The sequence below is a fragment of the Channa argus genome, chromosome 16, assembly GCF_033026475.1.
Source record: "Channa argus isolate prfri chromosome 16, Channa argus male v1.0, whole genome shotgun sequence".
In the NCBI taxonomy this organism is placed as follows: domain Eukaryota; kingdom Metazoa; phylum Chordata; class Actinopteri; order Anabantiformes; family Channidae; genus Channa; species Channa argus.
The window spans coordinates 15,770,262-15,785,382 of NC_090212.1; the positions used below are offsets into that span (position 1 = coordinate 15,770,262).

The 15,121-nt window shown below is 39.9% G+C and overlaps 1 protein-coding gene across 3 annotated transcripts in view; it reads left to right on the forward strand.

Moving 5' to 3' along the window:
• ppp2r3a (protein phosphatase 2, regulatory subunit B'', alpha) overlaps positions 1 to 15,121 on the forward strand; it is a 58,833-nt gene that overhangs the window by 18,414 nt on the left and 25,298 nt on the right. The gene's annotated exons all lie outside the window — the stretch shown is intronic.

Below are 15,121 nucleotides of genomic sequence, written 5' to 3' on the forward strand. Positions count from 1 at the left end.
CTCAGTCAGTCCAAACATTGACATTCTTTGATATAAAGGGGCAGAGGTGGTGAGGTTACTAGAGGACATAGTTGAGTGGAAAGACTCTACCTGAGGCAATACAAGCTGTTAGGAGTGAGAGGGAAAGACTGTGACACTGAGGAAAAGTATCTACGGCATCCATCATTTAGGCTGAATCTGGGAAATGCAGGCTACTTTAGCCCTCAGGCGTCAGGACTTATATATAGTGTGCACATCTCAAAATGGCAGCATCACCCTCCAGATGCCCTGCTGTTAATCCTCCTTATGCGGATCCAGCATACACCTATAGAATATTAATCACACTCTAAAGCACTGCCAGACTGTTCTCTCATAAGGTATGTTGTAATGGCATGGCTTGTTTTCGCCCATCTCCAGGAGTCTAAAGTCTGCCATGATGAAAAGGGATGATGACAGATTGCAAATCAGAAGGGTTATAAAGAGAAGCCATTCTCTAAAGCTAGACGAACATTCGAGGTGAATGCTCCCTGACTTACTCTTTAGAACATGTGGATGTGTACGCTGGAAATTAATAGATAGGTGTTTAAATTAAAAAAATTATTTTTTCCCCTCTTCAAAATTTCAGTCTTCTAAAGTATGATGTACTTCTTCGGCTCCACTTTTTAAAGCCAGACTATCTCTGCTAAGACCTGGAGCCTTAATCCCAAACAGTGTGTCACTGGAAAAAAGAGAGCTGGGATGATGGGAAGCTTTTAAAGACCCGGACGAATGACTGATGCTTTTAAAATGAGCACGTATTTCCCAAAAGATGATACAATTTCTCGACTTAACCTGACACAAAGGCCCAAGGCTTTTTGGATGGATCGTTATACCTAGAAGCTCCTCTCTTGACTTGATAATGAGGCTTTCTGGGAAGCTGCTCTTTAGTTGCAGACTGAGGGGTGGAGAAGGGGCAGGGATCGAAGCCATTTTCTCAGAGGTTTACTGACTCCTGACTTCAAAGGCCAAAACAGTCACACTGTCACTGCTGCTGCAGCCGCCAAATTCAGAAGGATCAAAAGTGTGTGTTTGTGTGTATTTCTAATGGTAGGGAATTACACCACAACACTAATGATGTTAAAGTGTCAGTAAAATGACATTACAATTAAGTAAGCCAGAGTTTGGCTTGATTGTCTTAAACGTCAGCTGCTATAAGTATACAGTCTGGTTATTGCCTCTGTTATTGGCAGCTGATGCTGATTGGTTGTGAAAGAAGGAAAATCTTCTCACTGAGATTTATTGGCTCTCTTTCATGTTATAATTCAGAAAGTAAGAACTCACATCCGGAAAAGTTTTCAAGCGTTCAAATGGTATTTAAATTTTAAACCCAGTTTATCCATAAATTGTTTGCAACTTATCCGCACTGTGTTTGTGTGTGTGTGTTTTTGTGTGTGTGTTTGCATACCTGTAACAGCAAACAGATGTGAGACCTGGACATGAAGGAGCTGGCAGTTCACTGACAGGCTGACTATGTCTGCCTCCCCTGTCTGCCAGGAGCTCAGTAACACCGACTGGAAATTTTAGAATCATAGTGCTCACTGTCTGCTCATGTTATATGGAAACACACACACTGTACACACTCACATTTATATTAAAAATATTTACTGGCAGTTAAAGATATGGAGAAAGAAACACGCTCAACTACTTCACATGCAGTATAGAATTTACTGCACACACACATGCACAAGTCACGTCCGAGATATGAGCGATTTATGAGAGATGAAGCATTCACTAGAGTTTATGGGGGGACAGCTGTGTGCTTTTCCTTAAGAAGGCTACAGTGGTGTTGACCTAACTTACACAGTCACATTCTGCAGAGCATCTCATTCTTCACAGTTACTCACTGGTATATATATTTGGAATATGCAACAATATAGTCTATGGTGTTACAGTGTAGCAATAGAACTAACAATCAAATCCATTTATTAGAGCTATAGGAATCTATTGATAAATATCCATATGACCGCGCACATTTTGTGGGAATTCAATTATTATACTGTTACAGTATAGGTTAAAAGTTGTTTTTCCAGGTGTTAAACGTACATGTCAGCATTGCAATAATTCTCTAATGAGCCTCTAGAGCCTCATTATTGTGCTTCTTACTTTTTGAGATTTCTGGGGTGCAGAGGGTGTGCTGGATAAAAGTCTGTCAGGCTGTTCAAAAGGGGGATCTTCCTTTGAGGAACATTATTTAACTTCAAAATTGCAAATGAATATCCTTCTTGAGTATTTTAAATATCCAGAGCATAACCTTAACAATCTGACCTTTGGACGGTGCTGGGGGTCGGATTCTTCATCTGGCAACTTCAATCAACCACTGCAACCTCCTGCCTTATAGAAGTATGGCAAAAAAAATCATATCGGAACATTTATCATTTCTTGTGCAAAATCTTGGGTACACATGTTCATTTTAAGTATTTGTAACATAACATTCTAAGTGCAAATATCAAAGTCTGTGTTCAGAGAATGAATACTGCATGTGATTCCAGTAAGAGGGAGTTCCACTCAATGAATGAGGGTCATGAGATACAGTTGAAAGCTCTCAAAGCTAGTTAGAGGAGTTTTTATGCTTGAATTATTTTGCTACATACAATTTTCCCAAAGATGAACACTGAACTGCAGTATTCATATGCAAATGTCCATGGTTCCCACTGACTCGCTGTCAAGTTCTGATTTCAATTAAGTTCTTTTTTCTCATTTTCAGAGCTCTGCAGGATGGGGCTTACATCCTACAGCATTCTGCAGAGTTACAGCTCAGTTAACAGAAGTACATCACTTAGTTCCTCTGAGCAGATTTAGATTTGGAGGTTTAAAAGAAAAGTCAATCCTGTTTAAAAAAGACTTGCTTATTTAGACTTCGTAGAGCTTTTTCCTGTGTTTGCATTTCTCTATGCTTATTTATTTGCCATCTGATCTTTATTTACACATACATTTGCACTTCTGTGACATCTGCTCTTAAAATGTCTTGTGTTCATGTCACATCAGCTTTATTGTCATTATCATTTTCCAATTTGCATTTTATGTTCCCATCAACTTTCAAGCCATAATTACAACTGAGAGACATGTTTTTATGAAAGCGTTAGCACTTACTAATATGGAAGTGCCTGGCGACAAGGCAAATGCCTCACATATCACCGTTACTCACCGAGTTTAAATATACACAAATTTCATACATATGCTGTTATATATTGCCAGTGCACAATTCTGTAATCATACCAAGTTGATGACATGATTGCTTTCAAGCTGTTCATCTTTAGCATCACTAATCATCCATCTCATATGACTTCAAAACTGCATTAAGTAAATATATAGAAATAAACTTAGGCTTTTAGTTCTTGACGCCCATTTCCTGATGATCCAATAATAGCCTAAAATTGACATCACCTTTGGCAATGAGAGTAAGTGTGTGTGTGAGAGAGAGACAGACTTGCTGGGGTATTGGTCACTGTGTTAGTATGATAAATTGTGACAGTAGTCCGTGTGATAGTCCAGGCTTGCAGCCAGTTAAAGGCATAGTAACAGCATTCCCACTATGCTGCTGTAATGAGGGAATGTTCTTTGCTAAGCTGAACCCAAGGGAGGGTGTGTGTGTGTGTGTGTGTGTGTGTGGCACAGTGAGTCACACAGTTATGTTGCAGTCATTGTCTTTACAGCTGGCCACAGGTCTTGTTGAGTTCCTCAGCCTGCAGGTGACAGAAACAGACCAGAACTCTGTTTGTGTGTGTGTGTGTGTGTGTGTGTGTGTGTTCTCTTAGGGTAGATACTTTCCTTAGATACAGGATAGTATCACACACCACCATGTTGTTTTTGTTTGTGTATGCATGCAGGTATCACCCCTCCTTGGCTCTCTGTTTAGTCCTGGTTGACATTACAGCATAAGTCTTACTCAAGTCAGCTCATGCAGTGAATCTATCTCATTGTTGTCATTTTACAAACAGATGTGCACACACACGTGTAAATACAACCTGCAGCTATATTTGGAAACCAGACAAAACACTCAACCTCTCCTTTTCTTCCTCTGTTTACTTTGAATTTCTATTGTGACCAAACCCAGTGTTGGACAAACAAGTTCTTTTCATTATGTTGTATTATGCTTGATTTACTGGTGCATTATTCTTCTATCTGGATTCTCTTTTGTTCACACTTCTTCCGGCGGCTTTTCTGTTGACTTCTGCTTAACCTGTTGCTTCTTGCTTTAAATCCAATTTTCCCACAATGCTTATCGATGTCTTTCTCTTATATTTTATCTGTCGCATCCAGCTACTCTGAAATCTGTCTCTGTTTGTAAAATCTTTAATGTGGTTTAAACAACAGTTTATTATTTAAGGTATTCAAAACTTATACTACACCAGGTTACATTATTAACCCATATTGTACTCACATTGTGTTAGTTCACTAATTTAGGAAACACTCCAATTTAAGACTTAACTCTGAACTAAGACTGAACTGAGTGTCCCTTTACTATATATATATATATATATATATATATATATATATATATATATATATATATATATATATATATATATATATATATATATATATATATATATATATATATATATATATATGTTTTTTCCACATTTGTATGGGCATAACTATCTGGAGCCATGTGGGTAGTATTATTCGACTGCAGTGTGCCGTAATAGAGAGCTGCTTCCCATTAGGAAAGTCTAGACCTAAACCCCAGGCTCAGCTAAAGTGCCACAGCCACATGCTCAGCTGAACCCACATCCCAGCCATAGCCTGTGTGTGCTTGGCATAAACTGAGGGTTTATGAGTAAGCGAATGAAAACGCTGCTGCTGTGGGTTGATGTCTCAAACTGATGAAATCAGATGTCAAGAACAGGACCGGCAACAAGAAGTTCAGGAGAAAAAGAGAGATACTGTCAACATTTATTTTTCAAAATCCCAAAGCAGGTGTGATTCATTGGCTGCACAAAGCTAAAGAGGTGTTGATTGAGAGATGAAAGATAAACAGAGAGGGTGGGGGGCTTGGGAAGATGACACAATCAGACACTTTGAGTGGAGAAGTTAGTGATGGCCTAAAGTAATATGGACCTGAATTTATAAACAAGGCCTTATCTCTCTCAATAAGACTGTGTGTGTGTGTGTGTGTGTGTGTGATGCACTCGGACATAGTGAGACCCACAGACATGGGTGCACATACATACCCTGACATGACAGCCGGGCATTTGACTGTGAGCAGTGACTGGGGTCACATGCACAAACATAACTCCAAGAATAGACTTTAAACACTAGGGAAGGAACTAACCCAGTGACAGAGGCTGTGCTGTGTGTGTGTGTGTGTGTGTGTGTGTGTGTGTGTGTGTGTGTGTGTAAAAGACAGACAGCTATAGACAGCCAGATTTGTGTTTTTGCATGTGTTTCTTAGTGTTTTTGTGCTAATATGTTTATTTATAGGATTACTTGGTGAGCAGTCCACTTACTCTTTTAAGTGACTGCTTTGCTTTGCTTTGCTTTGCTTTCATCCCTCATTGTAATGAATCCCATAAGCTGTTTAATATCTATTAAATCGCCCTGTGATTGCTGCTGTTCCCACTAATTTTCTTTCAGTTGAGGTTGTGTATAACCACAAGTCTATTAGAAGGGAGTGAGGAGGGTTGACTGAGAGGTGAGTGGAGTCTAGTTTTAAGGCTTGTTAGTAGGACTGGTTGTAAATACCTTCTGAAACAGGCTCCATGTGACAGCTGGTCCCCCACAGTGTCATAACCAATCCTGCTGAAGCTGTAAGATACAGTAAAACATTGTTTCAGAACAGAACTGAATGGTCGTCATGCAAGAGAAGCACAAGAACCCTAACATAACATGGCTTTCAGTCAGTGGTCCGGGAGCCAAATGAAATCCACCAACAGTAGCAGAATAAATTAGAGGATTGTTAGGATTACTTATATTAAATTTGCCATGCTGACTCACATCATGGAAATTTTGATTACAGGCTTGGTCTGGCCAATGGTCAGTCAAAAGTGGTAGTTACACGGGTTTGAAAATTCAGACCTAACTATTCAACTCACAGCTGGTCATTTTGTGATTCCAGTTCACCTACAGCAAATGGAATAAATTGGAGACCATTCATCCATCCATCATCAAAATCACATATTCTCAAGCTCTGGTTTTACAACCGTGAGGATTTTTGTTGTTGTTGTTTTGTTTTTTTTTGTTAGATGTAACTCTGAGTGAATATGATTATGAATATGAAGCCAGGAGCTCTTTTTTTATTCTGGTCTCACACAAGCGGGGGAAAATTAGAGGGGACTGTCAGAGGTCAGATCTGAGCTTTATTGTACAATAAGGTGGCGGGTTTTTGAAATTGTACTAGATTCGTCATAAAATAATTGTTTAATCTTTTAATGTAATTTCTGGTCAAATCAAATGAAGGCAGGTAAAAATTCAGCCTAACATTAGAAGACAGGAACATATTTTTAAAAATGCATCTCACAAAACATGACAAATATGCACCGACAAGTATAGATGTATATTGTCTACTCTGTATTATGACTGTGGTCATTTACAGGAGTTCTAATCCATACTAAGTAAGTTAGGAAAGAAATGCTAAGCTGAAGGCAGAGAGTCGGCAGGAAGGCAGAAGTTAATGGACACTAGTTATTATATTATATATATTATATTATTGTGTTATTATATTAAATTTAGTGTTAAAATTTCTTTAACAATCTGCATTTGGTGTTTTTTAATCCATAATAAGACTGGCAAAACACACCATCTGAATTTTTTTAAGCATAAATGATCAGTGGTTTAATCTAGAAAACAATCAGAATCATTTGCAGCCGTAATTCGGATGATAGTGTTTTGTAATTGGTGGAGATGTTGTGTGGTAGAAGAGATGAAGAACATGTGCGATAGGCTGCAGCACAAAGTCCTGATTTAGATGTGGTTTTACGTGTGTGTTTGTGGGCATGGCTGAGAGATAACGCTGGGTGAGTCAGTGGCCGTTCAGAGTCTCCTCTCTGTCTCCGTGACGATGGGCCATGGCGACAGGGGTTTGCGGTCAGAAACCCAAATCTGCTCCTCATATGACCCTCTGATGGACAGGGACAGCAGTCAACTCACACATACACACACACACATACACACAGACGGCCCTCAGACTAGTTAGTCTAGCTTCAGCTCTCCAGTCTAAACATGCTCTTATATGGATTTCTGTTAAAATCCGGACATATCTACTCTTTCATTCATTGTAAACACACAGTCCTGTTGCCTACATGTAACTGGCCAGAGAGCACAGACATGTCTAAAAAACCATTATGTATGGACAGCCACAAGATGCATTTAGGAGAGCGAGAATTAATTTTTTTATGTCCCGTGACATTGTATATACTGTTGGTCATGAGATGTCTTTAAGATGTTACTTTTGGAAACAGAGACTACGTTACCAGGGAGGCCATGCCTCACTTCTCTTAAAGGCTAAAGTTTCTTTCCATCTCTTTCTTTTGTGTTGCACAACTCAAACTTTAGTTATATGTTTATCTACATACACCTTGCTGCCATTTCCCGACCTGTCAAGTCCCACACCTGCTCACTAGCCACCTATCACCGTACATCTAGACTTACCTGCACCGCTTATACCCCCTGCTTTCAGCTGCTAGTGGGCAGATCCATCATCTCCTCAGGTTAGCGGTTGCTCTTTTGTTTCCTAAGTCTCTGAGCACAGTATTAGTGGTGGATGAGTGTGTGGCTATTTGAGTGGACTTGTTACTTTGTGAATGATGTCTGTTAGTGTAAAAGCACTCTGGTATCTGCGGAATGTCTGAGTAAAGAACTTTCTGACATGAGGCACTCGACTCTGACCAGCAGTGGAACTGGAACTTGGCCTGGTTCTGGCTCCTTGTTGTCTGGTTTGGGTTTGCCTCTTTTCCTTTTTGGGTTTTCAGTAAAACTGAACATTCATCACCTCATAATTAATAATGTTTTGTTTATTTCTGTTCTATTTGTTATATTTTTGTACTGCTAGATAGGGGCACTTTCCAACTGAGGGCAAACGAGGCCTCTTGCCTTGATAAATTAACTGTTGCGGTCACAAGCACATGTATCTTTTCCTGACTAATTTCTTTAGGGTTGTCCTGAGCTGATAAGAACCATTGATCAGATACTTGATCAGTATTGATCAGAGGCTGATGGATGTTTTTTTTTTTTTGCTACCACTGCTTTCCAACTGCTCTGCTTTGCCCTATTTAAACTCTGGAAGCTGAACCATGATTACATCCAGCCTCCAAACCATGGAAAGCAGAGATGCTTTGGTTAATTAAGGCCAGTTTCTCAGCTAGACCTTTGAAATTCATCATTTTGTATGTTGGTTATAAAAAGGTCCTAATTATGTCCAAATGTCCCTGCTATTGCAGTTTCACACTCACACCTCGCTATGCAAAACATTGTATTGCAAAAATATCATGTCACATAAAAAACAATAAAAATAAGTCTATATAAAGGATGAGCCGTGCTGCAGGCTACATTTTCCTGAAGCTGCTATTCTGCGCTTACAAATGTATAATTGTAATCACATTGGTTTTGCTAATTTCACAGTAGGCTCATCATGGACAAGATGTAAAAGGTCTTTTTTATAAGATAATATAAATATGAGCGCAGAACTGAGAATTCACAGACTGTTATTAATAAAGAACAGTGCAAAAGTGTTAATAATCAAAAATATAAATTCTGTTTAAATCAAATAAAATTGTAAAGCAGCCTATAGCAGTTATTACAGCCAGATTTTTAGATCATTTGGTTAAAATATGTGGCTTTATGTGTGACACTTCATAGAATCTCTGAATGATGAATTCGGTTAGACAAGTGCATCAGTGATTTTTTGCGAGGTTAAATAGATTTATAGATCCTAGATATGTGTGTATGTGTTTATACTATATTTAAATCAATCATGCAATTTCAGTAGTCATGAAACTTCTATTCTATTAACGCTTTAATTAGTTGATTTGCTCCAAACACAGAACCTTTTCCCGTCCACTTCTTTCTTCCTGTGGTTTAGTGTATGATGATGTTTGTGTGTGTTCAGCCGCCTGGTTTCTTGTTGAAAGTGGTTGGTGTAACCCGGTTGCCTTTGGGTCGGGTTTGTAGGTGGCAGCAGGAATAAATTGTGGAGTGACTGAATCAAGGTCAGCTGTCTTTGCACATTACATTAGACTTATTTGTGTGTTTTGCTTCTGTGCCAGCACTCAGGTTTGTGTGGACACGTGTGTGTCTGATGTTTGATTTGTGTGTCTCCGTGTGCAAAGGCAGAGCACAGCCAAAAGCATGACATCAACCAAAATGTGCTTTCAATATTAGCAGCAGCGACTGGGTCATAGTGAGCTTCCGGCCAAACAGGATGGACAGGTGTGTGTGTGTGTGTGCCTGTGAGTGTAGATGCATTCTTATACGTGCTGGCCTTCATGTGCACGTCTGGAACTGTGTGTGAGTGTAGGTTTAGGGGTGTATGTGCAAAAATGCTTTGCTATTTTTTTGTATATCTAAAAAAGTGCAAGTGCTTGTGTGCGTATTGCAGCTTTGGAGGTTTTGAAGCCGATGCCAGCTTTCATCATCATTGTTTTTTGTGTTGCATATTTACAGCAGAGTTTTTTATTCTGCTTTTTGCAGTGGAACGGCAGCATCTGGGTATGAGTGTGTACGTCTGATCAAGACTGTGTGTGCTTAGCCTTATAAGGCCAAGCTGTTTTAAGCAGGAAACATTTAAGGATAAGAAAATATGTGAGTCACCGGTTTTCCTCATCTGCTCAGAAGTACAAAAACATCCTCTTTGCTGCCCTCAACACCTTGCCTCAGGGGACGTATTGTGTATATCTGTGTGTGTGTGTGTGTGTGTGTGTGTGTGTGTGTGTGTGTTGTAGGTCCTTGGGTTTACAGTTTTGTTCCTAATGAAATGCTGAGCTGTTGACACAGCCCACTTTCCCAAGACATGTGAAGAGCGCCTGGGGAACAGCTGGTACAGTGCTGGAGGTGTAGAACTATGGGGGAGTGCTCATGTCATTTCAGCCTGCAAAGTGTGTTTGCATGTAGAAAAATGGGGAGAGAATTAAGTACTAATGGAAAGAGAGTGGAAAATAAAAGGAAAAGCACGAGAAAGAAACGATCAAAAAGGTAAATTTTAATTGTAATGTACTGACAGGTTGTTGATCAATAATACCACATTATAATTCCTCAGTTGATTATATTTTTTAATGGATTCTACATCAGCAAAAAAATATAAAATGAAGTATTTAAAGTAAGTAAAGTACAAGTACCTGAAACTGCAGTACTTGCGTAAATATACTTATTATTTACCACCTCTGCCAAATATGAGGTTCCATTTGCTACGTAAAGACCATTTGATTTTGTTGCCTGGTAGAGGAAATTAATAGAAAACACACTATTCAACATCTGTCATAACAGCAAGATAAATGCCAATTTTACAATTATACATTAATCCTCTCTTTATCCACCGTTTCCTCTCTGTGTTCACTGTCAGATGCTTTCACAGTGTTTGTATAAGCTCTTTCTATAGGACCTGTCTGTTTGCAGCTTGGTCCTGTTCAGCCCTGACCAAGTGCTAAGACCAGTGTTATTATTCAGTGGTGTGCTGCTCATGCAAGCCTGTACACGTAGTTTCATCATAAACAGCTGTGTGTGTGTGTGTGTGTGTCTGTATGTGTCTCCAGAGCGCAGTGATTTGTGCTCTCTGCAGCCTGGGTTTCATCCAGAAAATAAGTTTGCCAGATATACCGAGAGCATCCACAAGTCTTTGCCAGACGCACAAACTCATACACACAATCGTGTACATATTTAGCCTCACAGTATTCATAATGCACATATGGTCACATACAGTATGTTTTCCCATCTGCCAGATGTTGGTACGTATGTGTGTATAAGTCAAAATATCCATTAAATTGACTGAGACTTGCAGTCACCAGTGGTTAGCTGGTCAATTTATGCACAACACATCACATATCTCCACCCTAATGTCTCTCTTCTTGTCTTTGTCTCCATCTTTCTTTGGGCTCATTCATTGTGTGTCCATAGCAGTGTGTCTCATAACAATCTTTATTCAGATCTCTTCATTTCTTGTACAGTTTGAACAAACACATAAATTCCTTCTTTTCTTTCTCTGATCTGAAGTAACCTCTTCTTAACTTGTAAAAGTGTACAATATCCCCTCTGATTCTTCTCCTGTGTTTGTTTTGGCTCATGTACAAACGTCTGGTTTGCAGAAAAGCTCCTTGCTTGTCTCTGTGTGGGAGCCTTTGTTTTGCTTTTTTTCCTACCAGAACTCCAAAGCTCGGCTTCTTCTCATTGACAAAGACTAATGGACTTGTGCATCCAGCACTGTCAACAGAAACCCCCAGATGTGTTTTATACATCATACTAACTTTAAGTATTTTTTTCTGTATTAGAGAATAAATGAATAAGTGAGAGAGTAAGGTGATTAATTCAGATTCAAACTCAAAAGTGTTGTGAGGAAGTGGTCAATGTCTTTTGGGGCCACGAAAACGTAGTATTTTGATACTTTATGTAAACTGTATTTTAATTGTTTTACTATTGTGCTGAGTGGATTTTGTTTCTTCCTGTTCTGGCCATCTTTCTTCCTAATTTCCCAGTCTGACATTTTTGCAGCTATGACTGACTTAGAAAATTATGATAATTAAAATGTGGCCCATGCTTGACAGGGACGTAGCTGTCTGCCAGAGTAGCTATCTTTCTGTCTGGCCCTATGTCCTTCTGCCAGCAAAACCGTTGATTGATGAACAAACTCTGTTAAAGAGAACAATGGACTATATTTTAAATGGAACGTGAATGAGCAGTTTGGGTTTGTGTGCATTCGATTAGGCACTTAGAAGTCAAAATAAATAATTAATGTGAGGATGGAAAAAAGAAGCAGAACTAGGTCACAACTGCAGTTAGTTTATCAGAAATTTGTCATGAGTGTGGGAAAAAGCAAAAAGTGATAGAATGAAATGAAAGAAGAGGAGAGAAAGATTCAAAATACTTCGTATTTGCTTTCTTTGAGTTTGCACTGGAAGTTTTTGTGTTTGTTTCCTTTTGACTTTTTGTGTTTCTCAGAGGAGAGCACTGGTGTAAAGCCCACAATCCCTCTTTTGTAGAAACTATTGATTCTCATTGCAGGGCAGAAGTCAATACCTACAACCCACCGGTCACTCTCTTGTTTGTGTGTATGGCAAAGCAAAGCTCTCTGTGCTCTTGGTGTGATCTCAGTTGAAACAGTGAAGTTGTGCCTCTGATTCCTGTTTGTGTATATATACCGTGAGTGGGCCAGCACAGACCTGTCTCCTCTCCCTGGCGCTGTGTTTGGGGTGCCTATTTGGGTTTTCCAACTTCCCACTGACACAGACACACACGCATCAAAACATGTGTGAACAAAGTTGCACAAAGTACACATCCTGTCTCTGTGCAAATATTCAGATGCGCACACAAACACACACACACACACACATGCAACAACCTACTTTTAGTGGCAGGGGGTGGCTGTGGCTCTGGTGGTAGAATGGCCACCTACCGACCATCGGGGCTCGGAGATTCGAACCCCGCTCTTCCTGACCACGTGTCAAAGTGTCCCTGGACAAGACGCCGAACCCCCAGAAGCCCATCCTCATCCCCAGCCGTGCAGTGCTGGTCCCAAGCCCAGCAGAAATTGGGGAGGGCATCCGGCATACAAAAAACAACAGTGCCAAATCAACATGATCAACACCCTAAACTCACGGGATAAGCTGAACGTCCCAAAAAAATACAATAGAATATTGGAGGTTGTTGCAGTGGCCTGTTTCCTGGTAAAGGTCAGGTTGAATTGAAGACATCAGAAAGGATAAAGAAGGCAGGCAGGGAAGAAGGAGGATGGATGACGAGAAGGGTGTCAATTCTCTTCCTCTTTGGGCTGTAATACACCAAACCATTGTCAAAGGACTAATGGCAACAAAGAGCGACTGCATCATTGGCTCATGTTGCCTTTTGTCTGAGGCGACAAGTGGCACAAGTAGAAGACCATGCAAATGTAAAGAAAGCAGCACTTGCTTACTATTTTCACACCACTCTTGTTCACCACAGACAATTATCCCTTGTACTGATTGGGGAAGTGCCTGAAAAGAAGGCACAAATTCTACTTGCCCTGATTTGCAAATCTTAACAGCCAATCACAGTGGTTTCTCCCACCAACAATTTGGGTTACAAAAACTTGGCCGATGGTTGGAGATCAATGGCCTAATGTTGGCCAACCTGCTGGATTGGTGGTCACAGACCCAACAAAAACCTTAGGAAACACAATCACCCATCACCTCCTCTACGCTCATCATCTCCTGTATTTGAATGTAGAGCCACAAAGCCTCTGAAAAGAAATCGACTAAGTAAAGGATACTGGTGACAGATTAAAATTTCACCTCAAATTGCATTTATAGTGTCCGTTGTTGAAAATGCATACGAAGCTTGGAGGTGACCTTCATTATGTTCTTGTTCCACAGTGTGTTGCCATTGGTCAGCCTGTGTTTGTAGTTAACAGGTATAATCCCTTACCAAGAGTTCATTTTTTGACCTGGTCAAAATAATCCACCTTAAAATGTCCATATATATTAAAGTTTTTCCCTTTCCTGGAAGTGAAACTAGAAACCTTTATGCATTCTCAGCTAACTTGCCCATAAATATGTCTAGTAAACAAAAAAGAATAAGAAAACAACTGCTACAAATGCTTGGAAATCCACCAGATTGTGTGTGTGTGTGTGTGTGTGTGTGTGTGTGTGTGTGTGTGTGTGTGTGTGTGTGTGTGTTGTGTTCACTAGTGAATCATATTGTTCTGTAATGTGTGTCATAGAGGCATCTGCAGCATTCACGGGTGGGTGTGTGCACGTGCATCTGTGCATGGAGATTGTTCAGTCGTATAAACACCAGTGGAGTTTGTTTAGTTGCTCAATATCATTTTGTTAAGCTGTCATTCACAAAAATATACACACAGATGTTAAGTGTGTGTATAGCAAGGCGGAAGGAGTGTGAGTGGACACGTTTGTGTGCAAGTGTGTGTGATTGCAATCCTATAGTAGTCCACTTCTGTCTCTCCTAACTTCAAGTGCAGCTTGCCAAGAATGTCCTGCTCCACAGAGTGATTCAGCAGCATCCAGTTGTGAGTTTTTGTAGAGAGAAAGGAAAAGCGAGACACAGAGTTATGAGGGGGGTTTGCCTGTTATTTTCCGTACAAAGACTTAATGGTTGTTTTTCCAGGTGCCAAAAATCCCCCACCCCACCTTGCCAGTCACTCTCTCCTACCCACAGGCCCACCAATCATTCCTCCCCCTCCCAACAGTTGCTTTTTTCTAACACTTTTAAGAAGGAAACTCTGGCTCCTCAATTCCCCAAGAACGCTGTGCAGATCATATATCCATGCGCTCTGTCTTAAGCTATAATAACCTCTCAATGTTGTTCTTTCTTCCTGTGGTTATTCTAGAAGTCCTGCATCCCACAGGTTTGCAATTGTAAATTTATATAAACTCTTAGCTCAGTGATTAAGACTTTGTAGGGTTTCGATGAATGCTTAATCATTTTTTAAATTGGTCAACTTTGCACAGTAAGCGCATCTTTCAGTTGGATTTCTGAAATTCAGACATCAAAGTTTCAGCGAATATTTATTTTTGTGGTTGGGGTACTGGGATACAAATTTGATCAAGATTGCATATGTGTGGTTTAGGTATAATAGTGCAGGCTCACTGCAGTATTACAGTTAATGTATGCATAGTAGAATAGTATATGTTGATGTACATGCATTGCCAGTTTGGTAAAGAAGGGAAAAGAGAAATGGAAACTAACGCCTTAACAGACACATAAAGGCTTATTAAATTAAATGACTAAGAGGGAGGGAGATGCGAAGTTTTACCAGTTGCTCTCGCTTGCAGGTTTACTGCACATTGCATTTTCTCTCTGGGTCTGTTATTTTCTGGCATGTGGCATCGGCACTGGTATTTACATTTTGCTTGGCTTTTGCAGTACAGAAAGGCCTGTATAGTATTGATTCCTCAGCAGTGTTTATGTTCAAGTTGTATTTATTTCAAATAGAGATGTTTCCTGTTTGCTGTAAAAATGTAAC